This window comes from Ceratotherium simum, chromosome 12, assembly GCF_057802395.1.
Source record: "Ceratotherium simum simum isolate JZ-2026a chromosome 12, ASM5780239v1, whole genome shotgun sequence".
In the NCBI taxonomy this organism is placed as follows: domain Eukaryota; kingdom Metazoa; phylum Chordata; class Mammalia; order Perissodactyla; family Rhinocerotidae; genus Ceratotherium; species Ceratotherium simum.
The window spans coordinates 37,844,739-37,863,559 of NC_141911.1; the positions used below are offsets into that span (position 1 = coordinate 37,844,739).

Below are 18,821 nucleotides of genomic sequence, written 5' to 3' on the forward strand. Positions count from 1 at the left end.
CATGGTGAGTTTTGTTGAAATGCAATGGTAAGGGAGAGCCCACCACATAATGACAATCAAATACAGCTACTACTGGGGCTCCTTGAAACACTGGAGACCATTGGTGTAGTAAAAAGAGCACTCTTTGGAGCCAGACCAATCTTGCTACTCACGAGCTCTGGGACCTTGGGAAGATATAATTTCTCTGAGCCTCAATTTCTTTATCTGTAAAATGGAAACAAGAATGGTAACCGCCTCCAAAGGTTGACATAAGCATTAAATGGGATAATACATGCAAAGCTCTTAGCATAGAACCTGTTATATTGTAAATAATTCCCCATGCAGTGGACAACTATGAGCTGCTCTGTCAAAACTCGGTGTTTTCTTCTGCCCCTTCCCCATCCACGTGGTACAGCAGGAGCAGCTGTGTTACAAGGTAACCCAGCCCACTGGTCAATGAGTCCTTTCTCAGAATTTCTTGGACTTGGCACCAAGAGACAGAGCTGAGAGAGTCTCTCCAGTTAACATGTCTGAAGAAGCTGTAAGAAATAAAGCTTGGGAATTGTCAGCAGTTAGCACAGGTTTCCTGTAGCGGAAAAGGTCAGATTGTGGAGAGGCAGATAAAGGAGCAGGTAAGTAGAGAGAAGCAAGAGAGAGAGACACTGAAAGAGCCCTGGTGATGTTTGAATTCCTGTTTCTGACTATTTCTGAGACCTAGTCTCAGTCCTGTCTTCAGTTCTGTGAGCAACCCCAGGATCTTTATAATAAATTCCTCTTTTTCTTAGCTAGTGTGCTGGATTACACGATGGCAGCTTCGTTAAGCTAGGAATTATGTTTCCCAGAATCTTTTTCCGTGCATGGTTCTGGGTTGGTCAAAGAGGAATTTCCAAGAGATTTGGAAGATTGAAAGGAAGCAAAGGCCATTATTCTTGGAAGGGCATCGTGGTCAGATAGACACAGGTGCCTATGGGTCCCAGCTTATTCTTCCTCTCCTCCACACTGTCCAGCTCATCTTTCTGACTGCTGGACCTGCTCGAACAAAGCAGACTCAGCTCCCGCCTCCCCCCTGACCAGAAGCTTGGCTGCAGACCCACAAAAGTGGTAGCTACACAGAGGGAGCATCTTCCTATAGATCTTTCCATGAGCTCCCCCTTCACAACCTCACTGAAGCAGCTGGGTATAGTTGCCTCTCAGATTTCCCTGCAAGCTGCAACTTAGCTACTTAGGCCAGTGCTTTTAGAGGACTGCTTAGTGACTCTCTCAAATCCTCTGACCTTCACTTCCTCAGCTGCTCCCACATTTGTTTGAGGTCTAATTCCTGTAATAAATCTCTTATTCCCATCATGCTCTAGCGGCTCTGCTTCTCTGATTGAAGCTGGACTGCTACAGCCAGGTTGTGTTTCTTTCACTTACACACAAACTGAAACGATATCAAACTTTTTTTTTTCTAAATATTTTGCATTCCTTAAACAAAAAGACACAAAATAAAAGGAAATATCAAGGCAATACTTTTGAAAAAAATATTTTTGTAGCAGAAAAATTATAGATTTTCTCACATCATTCTTTTTTTATACGTATAATAAAGAACGGGTTAATGATAACTCATGGTGATTTTGTTAAAATTGCCTAACATGTCCTGAACCTTTTGAGCCAAATTTAGGAAAGTAGGTGTGACTTTTGCCTCTCAGACGATTTGGTTATAACACTTTGAGAAAGGTACATTAGGAGGACACCAGGGCCCGGAGCAAATAGGATGCACCTTGAACATAGAATTAGTGGCAATAGCCTCTCCTTCATCACTATGGGGTCAACCAGAGAAGCAGAAACACTAGTACACACACCCACAACAAACATCTGTTATAGAGATTTGACCTCATGCAATTGTGGGAGCTAATTAAATAGTCTCTGTAAGTCTTTGTGTCTGAAGCTGAAGCTCAAAGTCCAATCTCTTTGTCTTTTTTTTTTTTTTTTTTTTAAAGATTTTATTTATTTTATTTTTTTTCCCCCCAAAGCCCCAGCGGATAGTCGTATGTCGTAGCTGCACATTCTAGTTGCTGTATGCGGGACTCGGCCCCAGGATGAACGGAGAAGCGGTGCCTCGATGCGCACCCGGGATCCGAACCCGGGCCACCAGCATCGCAGCGCGCACACTTAACCACCAAGCCACAGGGCCGGCCCTCTTTAAGTCTTTGGATACCTTCCTCTGCAATATACCAGGACAGTTCTTCAGGCAAAGGGAGACTAACTTCCTTAAGCACGGTTGAAAGAGCTGCTTCTCTTTGCAAAGAGGCTCAACAGAACGTAGGTGTTCCAGGTCCCCAGCTTCATTGGAATCTGCCCACGTCCCCATTTCAATTTTCTAAGATCCTAGTGGTTTCAGGCATGTCAAGATATCCCTTCCAAGGTAAAGCACAAGTTGTTGCATCTGGCGTGTATCACTGTTCTATTGCTGGGTGACAAATTAATGGAAACTTAGTGGCTTACAATAACCCAAATTGATTATCTCACAGTTTTGGAAGGTCAGATGCCTGCATTCTCTGGTCAGATATCCACTGGGCTGAAATCAAGGTGTTGGCTAGGGCTGCAGTGGTCATCTGGTCTTGGCCATTTGCTGCTCTCTTCTTTTTGGAAGCCCTTTTGGAGATTCTTCAAAAGGCTGCATGCAGGAGGGTGTGTGCCGCTAGAGCAAACTGTTAAACATTCTTTAAATGCCAATAAACTGGGTGTGGGAGGCAGAGAGAGGGGAGGAGTAATACACCTAGGGTGGCCAAGGAAGGAGAAACTTCAATAAAATGATTTTTAAGATTGTGTGGGCTATTGGCACAGGCAGGACACATTTTAATAAAAAGCTGGTAAAATGAGCTATATAAAAATATTTTTGGGGGTAGCAAGTAATTGAAATCTAATTCTATTTCCTTAAAGAAGAAAAAACACAATGTTTTGATGATATAGCTGAAAAGTTCAGAAGTTTCGCTAACTTCAGATATGGCTGGACCCGGGGGTTCAGATGATTTTGCTAGGACTCTGTTTTCTCTCATCTCAGCCAGGCGCTTTCCTAGCCCTCATCCCATCCTTTGATCTTTAACCTTTAATATATAACCCCTAACTCCTACTGTGAACCCTAATTGTAGCAGAAAGAAAGGCTTCCTGTTATTTCTCAAGAGTGATTTCATTGATAATGGTTGGCTTGGCTCCTGCCACATGCCCATTCCTGAATCACTGTGCTTGAAAGGAGTACGGGTACTACTAATTGTTCTAATTGACCAGGTCTGGGCTATGTGCCCATTTTTGTAGCTGGGATTGGGATGGGAGGAGTTGAGTGGAGTGGAATGGGACAGGGTCAGACCCACCTGTGCTGCATGGAATGCGATCTCCACAGGAAACCACGAATGCTCTTACCAGGTGAAGGGTGAGGGGATGTTCAGCAGGCAGAAACAACAGATGTCCTCTATAGTTACGGATCCCGTCTTAGGTGCTAGGTAAGGTCAGGGGGTGGAATAGGGAGGCTGGAGAAGAGATAGTGCCTCACTCAAAGGTTTGAGTTACTTTTGTCTAGCAGTGGGAACATCTACAATTCCAAATCATTCAGAAAATCTTAGAGTATAATTTTTACAGAAATGAATAATACCCTGAGAGAGTTATTTTCCTCATCTTCTTATATCCAACTTTCCAATTTCTTGTTCACAGTGCCTTTTCCCCATTACCCTGGTGCAATAAGGAGCTTTCTTTATTCTTCCTTCTCCCTGACCCCTTAGTGACACAGATTTGACAACTCCTTTGTAATGTCATCTACACTTTCCTGTTCGTTATTCTCAGTTAGGTCTTTATTACCATAGGCATGAACTATCAGGTGTCTACTGACCAGTCTCTGCTTCAAGTCATTCTGCCCGCCACGGCCAGATGAATCTGATAAAATCTTATTTTAGTCGTGCCAATTTTCTTCTTTTATCAACCTTCATTTGCTCCACATAAATATTCAGATGAATTCCATATTTCTTATCTGGCATTCTCAGACCTCTGCAATATGGCCTTGTTCTCTGTATCCAGGCCTCAGGCCATCTGTCTGTTTACAGTCACAGCACACATGCCCAGCCCTGCTTCTACACTCTGCTCCTCCACCCTGTCACCCAGAACCCTCTCCTTGCTCTTCTTCTCACAGTTGAATCTACCGCATCCACTCAGACTCAGCCCAAGTCCAACCTCCCATGTGAAGACTTCCCTAATCTTCCCAGTTCCCCTTTATCTCTCTTTGGATTTCTATAGGACTTCTTCTCTGAGCTACCTAGTATACACTTCCACCTATTCTCTTGTGTTGTTAGTTACCTTTGCTTGTATAAATGTTACGTGCTTGCAATTCGCTTTTAAGCACCTTGAGGGAAAGACGTTTGCCATAGCTGTGTGGCTTCAGAAAACCTCTCTGAGCATCAGTTTCTCCATTTGCAATTTGAACAATAGCTACCATGCAGAGTGGATGAATGTGTTAGCCAAGATACCTGTAAAATGACTTTCCCAGTGCCTGGTACGTAACAGGAATGTAATGATTGGTATCTAGAGGCAGTGCTGAATAAGGGAAAGAAGGTCTATCACTATCCATCTTCATTGCCTTCAGCATCTGTATGCTCCACAAAGCTCTCTTCTGAAAATGAGGATTCAATTCAATAATCATTTTGTTTTAGGGTGAGTTCCCTCAAAAGCAGATCCTGAGACAAGGATGTGAATGTGAAGGTTTATTTGGGAGATGACTCCAGGAAGTGCAGGAAGGGAGAGGGAAGGTAAGATGTGGAAGGGGAGGAAGCCAGTGCTGGGTGCATTAATGGGCAGGTTGCTAGTGAGGGTAGCTGGGGCTCCAACCCACTGGGAACCTCTGGGAAACTTTGCAGAACATGCTCAGAATTGTCTCCCCAGAAAGAGAGGAAGCTAGTGCCTTTATCCACCAACCTTCATCCATCGTTGATTGCTGGCTGCTCACAGGGGCATTAACGTCCCCACACTCTGGCCTGATCCTACCCAAGGTTGAGTTCCTGAAGTGGAGAGAGAGCTCTCAGGCAAAGAAATGCAGGGTAGGGTTGCCAGATTTAGCAAATAAAAATACAGGATGCCCAGTTAAATTTGAATTTCAGATAAACAACAAATAACGTTTTAGTGTATGTTATGGGCTGACTTGTGTCCCCCTCAAATTCATATGTTGAGGTCCTAACCCTCAGTACCTCAGAATGTGACAGGAATTGGAGATAGGGCCTTTAAGTAGGCAATAAGATAAAATAAAGTCATTGGGGTGGGCTCTAATCCAATATGACGGGTGTCCTTCTAAGAAGAGGAGATTAGGACACAGCTAGGTATGGAGGGAAGACCATGCAAGGACACAGTGAGAAGACAGCCATCTACAAGCCAAGGAGAGAGACCAATCCTGCTGACACCTTGATCTTGGACTTCTAGCCTCCAGAATTGTGAGAAAATAAATTTCTGTTGTTTAAGGTCCCCAGTCTGTGGTACTTCGTTATGGCAGCCTTATCAAACGAATACAGTGTATTCTAGTCACAATATTACATGAGACTTACTTATACTAAAAAAATTATTTGTTTATCTGAAATTCAAATTTAATTGAGTGTTCTGTATTTTATCTGGTATCCCTAATTCAAGGGCTTGTTTAAGGAATATGAACTGAGCACAGTGTCTGCATTTATTGGGTACCTACCGTATGTCTGGAGTGGGGTTTATTGTGGACCAATAAATAAGACCAATTAATAAGTCTCCAGACCTTGCTTTACTTACCTCTCATTGTTGTAAATAGCCTTGAATGAAGGATGTGTATAGAACTGTTTTGAAAATTATAAAGTGCTACACAAATGATATAAAATTATGCATTGTTTAACCTATTTCCTAAAACTCCCAGAATAGTGTCTGGTACATAATAGCTGCTGAACAAATATTTGCTAAATTAAATGGAATTATTATAAGAAACCAATATATATATTTGTTTGTTGGTAATGTCATAAGACTCAGACAAGGCTGTCTTAATACTTTTCTAGGTCCTAGACATGCTTATTTTTGGAGACTTGCCTCACATCGGATCATTCATATTAAAGTGAATATATCACATATTAATCAAGGAGAATATAGAAAAAAATATATATATATTCCAAGGGGAATGTATAACCAAGGGAAATATATATATTTGTTGTATGTATTTTTTGAACATAAGACTTTTTTTATAATTTAGTTTTTGAAAAGATTTTTCTATGAGTAACACATTTAAGATTAGCTTTGATTTCTCAATTTAAGAGGGTAACGGGTCCATGAGCTTAGATGAAAAGAAATTTTTGTTTTCATTAACTTCAAATTGAAATTTGGCATTTTCTTTAATTATGAATATAAGCCACTGAAGGGGAGGAAGACTATCCTCTACCCACTCTGGGTCCTTTCTGGCTGGGCTACAAATTAAATTAAATAAGAGACTGAATAGCAGGAGAAAATCAAACAAGGCTTTATAACATGTGTACATGGGAGAGACCCAGAAAAAGCTGAATAACTGGACAAAATGGTGGAGGTTCTCCTCTCCTCAGCTAAAGACAAAGGAAGATGTTGGGGGTGGGGGGAGTCAGTTATGGGAGATTACCAGAAAAGCACAGTAAACTAGAGTAAGGTTATGCAGCCTCGCATTCTGCCTTGATAAGTTTCTAGAGATGAGGTCATACCCCCTTCTTCCCAGTACAGAGAGGGAGACACCCTTACAAATGGAGATTTATATGATTGGTAAACAGAACTTTGATAAGAATGGGATTACCAAGGACCCTCCCAGTCCATCCATACCCAGAGTTATCTATGGTGATGGCCTGTCCTGGGGACAGGCCTTCTATCTTAAATCCTTTAAGGCAGTTAGTAGTGGGGGAGGACAAAGTTTCTTTCAGAGTCTTCTGAGCCTTTATTGTCTTCGGCTCGAAATAATCTGCATACCAGAGTGGCACATCTTGGGGCGGCCTGCCCTGAACCCCATCACCACATATCACGTCAATATTAACAATATCTCTCTACCAATAGAAGTCACAGATATAGTGATATCACATTACAGGGGTTACAGATATCTCAAAATATCATTTATACTCATTGCTACTCTAAAAATGTAGTATTTATTAAATCTGCTGCTAGATTTAATTACTTAATGCATTAATAAATGAGCACATACATTACAAATTAGTTTTTAAAAAATATTTTGAAAATTTTATTTTAAAATAGTTTCCCTTGTAATATTCTAGAAGATTATTTTGGGAGGAGTTCTAGAAGCTTCACTAGACTTCCAAAGGCATCTATGGCACAAAAATTGTAAAGATCTCCTGCTAGTGCCTCATGGATCAAAGAGCCCAGGTGTGTGAGGCTCAGGTGACTGTGGCTTGGTATTGCTTCTTTGTTCTTTTTTGGAAAATAAAAGGCACTTAGCTGGGTCAGAAGAGTATGATTGCATTCAGATACAAGAGAAAAGTCAAAGAATGTCTAAACTTTACTGGAAAAATTACTAGATGTAGAGTCAAAAGACCTTGGATCTAGCCCAGGCTTACCTTTACTATCCTTGCAATAGGTGCATTTGTTCACTGAGTCAATGATTATTTATCGAAGACCTACTATGCCCCAGATGCTGAGCATGGGCTTTGGAGAAAGGTTCAGTCCCTTCTGTCACTCACTAGCTAAGTGACCTTGAATAAGTTATTTCATATCCCTAAGCCTCAGTTTTCTAATCTGTAAAATGGAGATACTGATCCTTAATTTGATAGGGTTGTTGAAAGGATTAGATAAGAGAATGGGTGTAAAGTACTAAAAACACATAAAAGATCACAGTTATTATGAATCACCATTTAGTCCATAAAGTCTTACATTGATGGGGGGCCGGCCTGGTGGCACAAGCGGTTAAGTGCACGCACCCTGCTGTGGTGGCCTGGAGTTTCCCGGTTAGCACAGGGCTGATCTCACAAAAAAAAAAAAAAAAAAGTCTTACATCGATGGTGTTACTAGCTGTGAAATAAAAGCATGTAAAACTGTCTTGTCTTTTAGGGGAAAAGATATCAAAAATACATTTCATTTTTAAGATGAAAGTGAACTTAATTAACTAAGTTCTTGTTAGCTAAAATTTGACAGCTAGGCAAAAGTCTTATGACAAATGCACCTTTTTTTTTGTCTTTAGATGGTGCTTATTGTGCCCATGGCACACAGGGGAAAAGAATCCTTGCAGGGCTGATAAACTTTTATTAAACTTTTTATTAAAGATATTTTTGCCCCTTAAATATTTTTGAGATATTGTTCAGATAATTGGAAAAGCATAAAAAAGAGGGTTATTATGAAAATATATGAATGTTACAAATTGTATCAGTTTATGTCAATGACTCATCAGTAACCTTACTAGATTTTTTTTTTTGTGAGGAGATCAGCCCTGTGCTAACATCTGCCAATCCTCCTCTTGTTTTGCTAAGGAAGACTGGCCCTGGGCTAACACCCATGCCCATCTTCCTCCACTTTATATGGGACGCCGCCACAGCATGGCTTGCCAAGCAGTGCGTCTGTGCGCACCTGGGATCCGAGCCGGCGAACCACAGGTTGCCGCAGCGGAGCACGCGTACTTAACCGCTTGCGCCACCGGGCCAGCCCCAAACTAGATTATTCTTAAAAGGTATATTATGTTAAAAACTATAAAAAGCTATATTCGTAATTATGATTTAAGAGAGCCACTCTACTGTTATTTTTCCAGATAGTTTATTTTCTAAAAGCCTAAACACAAGGCATTCTTTTATTTCGGTTTGTAATTTTGGCCATTCACATGCATAGACCATGGTAATAACCATAATTACCACCAGGTTGTGCTGTAGTTCCGCAATGGAGAGAAACAGGCAAGAGTGTGAAGAATTCTCAGAGGTCTTAGTTAACCATATTTCTGTTTTTTGAAGCAAAGAAGGGTAGAGACAAATATTTAAGAGGAAAAAGAAAAGATTTTGCTGAAAATCAAGAATTCCAAATTCGCTATGATTTAAAAATTGGTATTCAGCAAAAAAGATGTTCTCTGAGAACACTGTTATAGTTCCTTTTAGAAAAAATTGCATTCAACTCAGCCCTGTTAGTGAAAATTATTGTCCTGATGGAAAAAAAAAATTAAAAGCTTTGAAAGCTTTGTTTCTTATATTCTCTAGTTGTTGATGGATAAGACTATTTTTTAAAATACCAAGATGAGGTATATTTTGTTTAAAATTATAGCGGTGTCTGATATAAATCAGGCTTTAGAAAAATATACGAACATTTCAACTTGAAAACAATTTTTTTTTTTTTTGGCAAAGCCCTTTTCTCTTTTCTGCTCTTGTTTTTCCCAAATGTCAATATTTATGAGTCAGGGGTTGTGGGAAATGTTACCTAGAGCTACAAAGGGGCCAGAGTTTGCCCTCTTACATCCGTGGGGAGTTGAGTGTTAGTGCCAGAGGGCAAGGTTTGCCTGGAAGGACCCAGTCCCTTCTTTCTTTGCACCCTATGGTATATGCCCTTTGAAGTGAAAGAAAATTCTGTACTCATCTTTTGCTTAATAAGATGTCAACTCAAGAAGAGTATTACCCACAAGTTTCTGTATATCCTTTGGCCTAAAAACAGATGCAGACTACAGAAAACAAAAAAGCCAGAATTAGGCAAGTCATGTTGAGATTTTGAGAACTCCTCTGATGACATAGTCACAAATCTAAATTTCTGGATAAGACCATTTTTTGGACATATCACTGTCAAAACATCATGTTACTTCAGGTTTAACCCTTTTTAGGATATGGGTGGTGTTAGTTCTGGCAATGGGAAAGACAGAAGGCAATGAGAATGAAACCATAGAAATAAGGTAAGAATCTCACAAAATATTAGTAAGTTATGAAGCTTATATTTATTTTGAAAATGAATTGTTATCCATCAAAATGATGAAAAAAATTTATTATTTAATCCAGGTGTCTTATTTTAGTCTGTTTCCTTTCACATTATCAGTCATTAGGGGCTGAACAAGAAAATAAAAGCTAAAAATGAATAAGCTTTTACTAGATAGAATAAACTGGGAGATAAGCTGGAAAATTGGGGCCATTAAGAAATGAAAAAGAAAATCAGAAACACTCTTAAAAACAAAAAAGTCACCGGTAAAATATGTCTCTAAGATCAAATGAAATGCCCTCACATGGATTCTCAATCTCCTCTTGCGTTCAGGTTGAAGGATCTCCTCTGTATTCTTTTCCTAATTTAAATCTTTAATCTATTACCCCCATAGATGGTCAAGGCTCCTAGTGTCTTTTAACTAAGGATCATGATTTTTTTCCTTTATTTTATTCACATCAACAGTTCTTTATTTAGCTTGCTTTATTTTTATATGTCCCTCCCAAACACTTAACTGGTTCAAACACTTAACTGGTTTCCAAAGGCTCCTTGTATAAATAACAAGATAAAAATTCATAGAATATTTTACTTTCCCAGATCAGGAGATAATTGCACTATCTCATTTTGGAGAAAAGTATGATAAAAAGAGTTATTGAGATTAACGAAAAAGAATAATGAGGGGGAATGATAACAACAGTTTTTTTGGGGAAAAAAATGTTCTCTCTGGGAAGATAATTTCATTTCATTTTCCAAACATGTGGGTATGGCCTTTGGCTTTTTTCTCAGCACATGGTCAGGTAAATGCGGTTCTCCCATTCGCCAGGGATCTGCTGTTCAAATTCCCCATGCCTCAGTTTCTTCATCTATAAATGGGGATAAAAATATTTAGCTCAGAGATGTTGAGAGGATTAAATTAGGAACTTGTTCAGTCCCTGTGTACAATAGGTGCTCATTGTGTCATGATTTTCTTCTGCCTTTCATCATGGACAGGAATACAAAAAAACGAAACACAAGATTACCTAAATTAAATACCTCTATGTTGGCAAAATATAAAATTTATTTAAACTAACTTGTACAGTGACTAACATTCCAGTATATCCCATTCTTGCAAGCCAGTCATAGACACGCTTAATGAAATTAGCTTTGGAAACAAGACTTTGAAACCCAAAGTATAAACTCTAGGGGGGAGAGTTAGTATTTTAATATTTTGTTAATATTCATATGTTCATTTAGTATACGTTTATCTGTTGTGTGTAGCTTACATTCCAGATTTTATATCCACGTGAATGTTTTAAGTTTGTTTTAGAAGAGATCATTAAAGCTTAGTTCTGAGGGTATTTCAGGTTTTGCACTTCTGTTCACTCCAAAAACTGAATTGTTAAATAAAATTTTACTCTGTAGCAAGCTGGAAAATAGCCAACTCCCCTTATCTAGTCACCAACAACATGAAGTGTCTGTGAAAGTGAAATAAGGTGAGGATAGCCTATTTTTTAAAAAAAGATTTTGAAACATCTATATATTTAAATGAAAGTCACCCTTTTCAGAGGACTTACTTTGGAGGTCTAGACACTTCTTTCAACCACATTGCTATTGTTCTAAACGTTTTAGGAACTTCTTTTGGAATTACCTTTGGGACTAAAGGATTTATATTAAAGAAAAAGCTAATCTTATTATTTTGTAAGTACCTATTAGTTAGGTGAAAACGGTTCTATCCAGTCAATTACTATCTGCCATATTGAACGACTTGGTTGTTTCTGAAAATGAAATTTATACTGATGAGAAAAAGATTTTTTTTTAACCATTAGGGAATTCCCTCAGTATGTGAAGGAAAGTAGTTCCTAATTGGAGTTCCAAAATCCTTTTAAATGATAGCAATATCTTTGGAATGTTGCTACCTATTTGAGGGGGATAGCATTCATTTTATGGATAAATTCAGGTGTATTTGTTAAAACCCAGTGACCTTGCCTTGTAGTCCTATCTTTTGAACGTAAATATTATGGTGTCAAATAGGGATCCTTTTGGGCTGAAAGATCTCATAAAAAGACAAATGCGATTATTTAAAAAAGAATCATTGTGAATTTTTAACCAGAGTCCATTGTGTTCAGTTACAGACTCCAGAAAACTTTTGAAAATAAGGAGAAAAATTTTGTGCCTAGATCAGGCCTTCGATCTTCCTTTTATCCTCACATGGATCTGTTTAGCGAGTTACTAAAGTGTTTGTGTATATGATTAAATCTAAGCCAGTCATCAGGAAGTAAAATTATAAAGACTACATGGTCCATATTTTGAAATGGAAGCAGGAAAATAACATGAACTCATTTGAGGATGAGTCTAGACTTTGATCTTAGCAAATATATAAATAGTAACAGGATAGAAATAAAGACGAAATATTTGCAATGTATTTGAGTTTGGTTATTAATAAAAAAAAAAGGGAGATCAGTAAAAAAAAAAAAAGGAAGAGCTGAAAAAGAAAAAATAAAGCCTCTGCTAAGGTACATTCCTTAGACCAAATAAAGCTGTGGGAGCTGGCAGCACATAAAATCTGTGACACACACTGAAACCCTTGAGCGGGACCTCCAGAGCTTCAACGTTTTAAAGCGACTCCTGCGGCCTCTGAGTCTTTCTGGCACGCCATTCTCAGACCCTTTAGGTTGAGGGGCTGCCAAACTGCTCATTTCCCACAAAACTTCCGCAGACTTGTAGTCTGGGCTGGCCATCTGCATGGTACATTCCCAATAAAGTTATGTATTCTTTCAAATTACCCACATTGTAGAAACCTATATCTCAGCAAACCCAGGATCTTTTGATAACTTGTAGCTGTGCAGTGTGAGCGATGAAGGCAGTGTCTTTGACTCACATTTGATTAGAAATGTTCTTCTTCTGGAAATGATCTTTTAGAATTGAAGTAGTGTCATTTTTTTTTTCTTTCTATAAATACTGTCTCTCTTTTTAAATAAAGCCCATGAATAATTTACTTTGCTGCCAGAGACATGCTTGCTTTTATATTTATCAAGACGTAAAGTGTCCCGGGGCAAACATCCTTATGCCTCTCGGGGCTGTATGACCTTATGACCCCTATGGTCCTGCCAGGTCACTTTCAGGGAAGGAAGGCCTCCCTGCAGAAGGGAAATGGGCCCCCTGAATTGTGCTCATATTCTCTACCCTGGCCCCATGCCAGCTTATGTTTGGCTGCCTCAAACCTCCATGGAAAGAATTAATAGCATAGAGCAGAATGTCTGGGGCAGATGAATCACAGATGAGTTCCCCAAATCTTGGTAAAACAGCTAAGTAGAAAGTTGGTGTCATTTTAAAGATACCTGAAAATGTTTATATTACAAAATATATTCTACTTTCCATTTTTCACCTTCCCTTAGCTAAGGGGGCTCACAGTCTTCCTTAGCTAAGTGAAGGAAGCCAGACACAAAAGGCCACATAGTGTATGATTCCATTTGTATGAAATATCCAGAACAGGAAAATCCATAGAGACAGAAAGCAGATTAGTGTTTGCCAGGGGTTGGGTGAGGGGAGTGAGGAATGACTACTTAGTGGGTATGAGGTTTCCTTTTGGGGTGTTGGAAAAGTTCTGGGACCAGGTGGTGGTGATGGTTGTACAGAAGATACTTAATCAAACTGAACTGTACACTTTAAAATGCTTAAAACTGAATTTTATGCTCTATTATTTTACCACAATAAAAAATTGTTTGCTTCCTTAGGTAAACTGCAGATTACATGCAAATAAGGAGAAGAATTGTTAAGTCATTTGCACTCATCGATATCTTAGTGATTTTTAGGGCAATTCAGCAGTTTCTTAGCAAGGCTCTGATTATTGGCAAAACAGAAGATTGTGATGAACAGGTGAAGCTAAGTTTAAACGTGAGGAAAAGGCAAGAAAGCTGGTCAAAGTAGATTGATCAGGTTAATTTTTTTTTTGATGAGGAAGATTGGCTCTGAGCTAACATCTGTGGCCAATCTTCCTCTATTTTGTATGTGGGACGCCGCCACAGCGCCACAGCGTGGCTTGATGAGTGGTGTGTAGGTCCATGCCTGGGATCTGAACCCGTGAACCCCAGAGCCGTCGAAGTAAAGTGTGTGAATTTAACCACTAAGTCACCAGGCCAGCCCCTTGACCAGGTTAATTTTATGTGTCAACTTGATCCAGCCACAGGGTGCCTAGATATTGGGTTAAACATTATTTCTGGGTGTGTCTGTGAGGATGTTTCTGAACGAGGTTAACATATGAATCAGTAGACTGAGTGAAGCAGATTGCTCTCCCCAATGCCAGTGGGTCTCATCCAATCTGTTGAAGGCCTAAATAGGATAAAAAGGCTGAGCAGGAAAGAATTCTTTCTCTCAGCCTGACTAATTTTGAGCTGGGACATGGGTCTTCTTCTGCCTTTGGACTTGGACTCAGATTGGAACCTAGACCATTGGCTCTCCTGGGTCTCCAGCTTGCTGACTGCAGATCTTGGGACTTCTCAGTCTTCATAACTGTGTGAGCCAATTCCTCATAATAAAAAAATAAATTTTATATATATATATATAAATATTTATATATATATCCTATTTGTTCTGTTTCTCTGCAGAACCCAGATTTTGGTACTGAGAAGTGGGATGCTACTGTAACAAGTACCTAAAAATGTGGAAGCAGTTTTGGGATTGGGTAATAGGATAGTGGATAGAGGCTGGAAGAGTTTTGAGGTACATGCTAAAAATATGGACATTAAGGGTAATTCTGGTGAAGTCTCAGATTGAAAGGAGGAACGTGTTATTAGAAACTGGAGGGAAGACATTCCTTGTTTAACCGGGCAAAGAACTTTGCTGAACTGCATTCTAGTGTTTTGTGGAAGGTAGAAGTTTTGAGCGATGAGAGTGGATATTTAGCTGAGGAGATTTCTAAGCAAAGTGTTGGAGGAGTGGCTTGATTCCTCCTGACTGTTTATTGTAAAATAAAAGAAGAGAGAGATGAATCGAAGAAGGAATTGTTAAGCAAAAACGAACTAGAACTTGAAGATCTGTCCATATTGCAAAAAATAAGAAAGCATGTTCTGAAGAGACTACCAAGGGTGTGGCTGCACTATCACTCAATAAAAGTTTATGGGATTATTATTATTTTTTTTAAAGATTTTATTTATTTTATTTTTTCCCCCCAAAGCCCCAGTAGATAGTTGTATGTCATAGCTGCACATCCTTCTAGTTGCTGTATGTGGGACTCGGCCTCAGGATGGACGGAGAAGTGGTGCCTCAATGCGCACCTGGGATCCGAACCCGGGCCACCAGCATTGCAGCGCGCGCACTTAACCACCAAGCCACAGGGCCGGCCCTGTTTATGGGATTATAACAGCAGAAACACTACCAGTTTGGGGCTGGCCTAGTTGTGTAGTGGTTAAGTTCATGCACTCCACTTTGGTGGCCTGGGGTTTGCGGATTTGGATCCTGGGCGTGGACCTACACACCGCTCGTCAAGCCATGCTGTGGCAGAATCCCACATACAAAAATAGAGGAATATCGGCACAGATGTTAGCTCAGGGCCAATCTTCCTGACCAAAAAAAAAAAAAAAAAAAAAAAACAAACGCTAACAGAGATAGGATGAAATGAAGAAAGGCTGTTGGACTTCTTGGATTGCACAAGACAGGGCCATAGTGCTATTTGGCTGCAAACAAGTACTATTCTTCAAAAAAAGGGAAGAATGATCCTGAAGACATTCAGAGATCATCAGGACTGCCACTTCCACCACAGGCCCAGGGGGCAAGGCTGTTTCCTCCTCAGTTTCAAAGGGCAGGGCCACCTCTTCTGTTTCTGTGGACCAGGAAGATCCCACCCAGTACCTCAGGAGTGGGGCTACCCTGTGGAACCTTAGGCCCCCGGACCCCCAGAGCCTTGGGGGCACAACCCCTGTACAGCAAGGTCTTGGAGGTGGGACTGCTGCCCCAGTGGGTCCTGGAGACAGAACATCAAACCAAAGAAGATTTTTCTTGAGCCTTAAGATCTGATAGAATTTGCCTTGCTAGGTTTTGAACTTGCTTAGGAATTGCCTCCCTTTCCTTTCCTATTTCTCCCTCATGGAATGGGAATGTCTATCCTATGCCTGTCCTACTGAAGCCTGAGGTTACAGTCTTCAGTTTACTGAGTAACCTGAGGGTTACTGTAAATATTCAATAAGATTACCTTTCGACCTTGCTATGAAAAGTAGTTAATCTTGTCAGTTTGCTGTTTTCCTATTTAACCTGAGGGGTAACTCAAGGGTCACAAGGATTTAGGAGCTTGTTTTACAGAAGAAAGAATGCCTTCAAGGATCACCAGATAACCAGTCCCTAGCTGCCGCTGATGCCCAGAAGTCAGATTGCCCAAGGGCTTATTGGGAGTGAAAGAAACATTACCCCTTTGTTTCTCCGAAACTATCCCTGCCACACCCCTTAGCTCTATAAAAACCCCTGCCTTTTTCTCTTATTAAGGCAGACTTGAGAGAGTCCATACTCCTGCCTTCTCGTCTTGGCCAATTTGAATAAACCTTTCTCCATCTCCAAGCATCGATGTCCCAGTGTTTGGCTTATTGTGCGTCGGGCACACAAACTTGAGATTAAGAGGTTCAGTATCACTACCGTTGTATCTTGGAAGCACATAACTTGTCTGGTTTCACACATTTGCAGTTGGAGAGGAATTTTGCCTCAGGATGAATCATCTCTCAAGTTTCATCCATATTTGATTTAGATAATATTTAAATGAGACTTTGGACTTTAGACTTTAGAGTTGATGCTGGAATGAGTTAAGATTTATGGGACTGTTGGGATGGAATGAATGTATTTTGCATGCAAGAAAGACATGGATTTTGGGGGCCAGGGTCAGAATGTTATGGACTAAATGTTTGTGTCCCCCCCAAATTCATATGTTGAAGGCTTAACCTCTGTCGATGCAAAATAACCAATAACCATTCTATAGATAAGAGAAATAAGGTGACTTTACTTGAGCTGGACTGGGGATTATAACTCAGGAAGGCCTTAGAAAGCCTTCCAGAGAAGCATGGTTTTCAGTACAGTCTTATATCTTTTTAGAACAAAGAACATACACTAAACACACCCAGGATACATTTTTAAAGTTTCAAGGAGGTATTTAGTTGCAAATTAGCAGGTCAGCATGACTCTGATTTTGGGAAAAGGACTAGTACAGGGCGGGTGTTACCAATAGGGCATAGGAGGGGAAGTATGCATTCTTATCTTAAGAGAGTGCATTCTATTTATGTATGTATGTATGTATTTATTTATTGTGAGGAAGATCAGCCCTGAGCTAACATCCATGCTAATCCTCCTCTTTTTGCTGAGGAAGACCAGCTCTGAGCTAACATCTATTGCCAATCCTTGTCCTTTTTTTCCTTCCCCAAAGCCCCAGTAGATAGTTGTATGTCATAGTTGCACATCCTTCTAGTTGCTGTATGTGGGACGCGGCCTCAGCATGGCTGGAGAAGCGGTGCGTGGGTGCGCGCCCGGGATCTGAACCCGGGCCGCCAGTAGCGGAGCGCGCGCACTTAACCGCTAAGCCACAGGGCTGGCCCAAGAGAGTGCATTCTTTACTTTAATGATTAAAGCAGATGTACAATGTATGTTTGGTAGGCCATAAGTCAGGCTTCTTTAGTTCAAGCCGAATCAATTTTGAACCCGAATAGTTACCCCATGTACCTCAATATGTGAAAATCTCTTGTCACCTCCAATGGGATAGTATTTGGAGAGAAAAGTTTCTTTCTCTTTTTACAGGCTAGCTAGCAAAGAGGAAAGGCCATGTGAGGATGCAGCAGAAAGCCGCTGTCTGCAACCCAAGGAAAGAGAGCTCTCACCAGACACTGACCCTGCTAGCACCTTGATCTTGGCTTTCGTTCTCCAGAACTGTAAGAAATAAATTCCTGTTAAGCTACCCAGTCTATGGTGTTTTGTTATGGCAGCCTGAGCTGACTAAGACACCTGGTCTGTCTCAGTGGGGAAGGGACAGAACAAGAATGAAGCTGTGCATGAGATGCGAGTGGGCTGAAAGAAAACCAACTGTCTTTCATTTGTTCAGGGCTGGTTGTGCTTTGGAGCAGGAGAGCTTAGATTCAGGCAACCACGTGAGTTTACCAAAATGGCAGTCCGTCTTTCCAGGCCTCTCCTCACCATAAGTTCACCAGGCATGGGGAGGAATGTTCCTGCAGAGAGCCCAGGGCTAGCCAATAAGCAAGGTGACTGAAGCATCACCCGTCCATACGTCCCTCAGGAGACCAAAATCAAAGGGAATATGTACTTGAAATTCTTTAATGGAGAATGATCATGTTCTTAGACCCAAATTCCTGAGTCATTAATGTACCATAAAGTATCTGGAATTATTGCAACTATGCATGTTTACTTCTACTGATGATTGCTCAATGACTTCTTGATAATGGAGAGACTGTGTGATGTAGGGAGGGAAACATTATCACTCCCATATGTTTGCATGGAGAAAAGCAAAACACCCCAGCAACACATCCATTTTCCGTAGTTGTATTTTTCAGCAAACATTAGGGTCAAATGACTTCCTGGTATTTGTCTGTGAGGAAATGCTATTAGTTGCAAGGAGTACCTCAAAGGAGAAATTTCAAAAGTCACATCATGTTTTCTTGAATTACAAAGAAGCAGATCTGACAGAGTTCTCCTCTTGTGAGCTTCCTGGCAGGGCAGGGGGCAGTTTGGCCCTTGCAGTCAGGCTCTTGCTTATCTTTGCAGGCTTGCCTCCTTCTGATCCTCTCTCTTTCTCCCTCCCCCGCCCTACACAGCATCTTTGCAGCAGCCACACTGAACTACTTACTCCCCGTGCCCGGAACACTGGGGTCCTTTGAAGAGTCCATGCTTTGCACATGCATTTCCTTGGCCTGGAAGTTCTTCTTGCCTTCTTTGTTTGGCACAATTCTTTCAACCTCCAAACACCCCACGACATTTTATGAGCTGTAAGAAAGCTTAGAAATCACGTCACA

At 40.5% G+C, this 18,821-nt stretch overlaps 1 long non-coding RNA gene across 2 annotated transcripts in view; it reads left to right on the forward strand.

The window, feature by feature from the left end:
• Nucleotides 1-18,821, forward strand: part of LOC147915829 (uncharacterized) — an 82,807-nt gene that overhangs the window by 23,656 nt on the left and 40,330 nt on the right. For both annotated transcript variants that reach the window (XR_015553809.1, XR_015553808.1), the window contains exon 2: nucleotides 17,596-17,726. This is a non-coding gene — a long non-coding RNA (uncharacterized LOC147915829). The remainder of the gene's footprint in view (nucleotides 1-17,595; nucleotides 17,727-18,821) is intronic.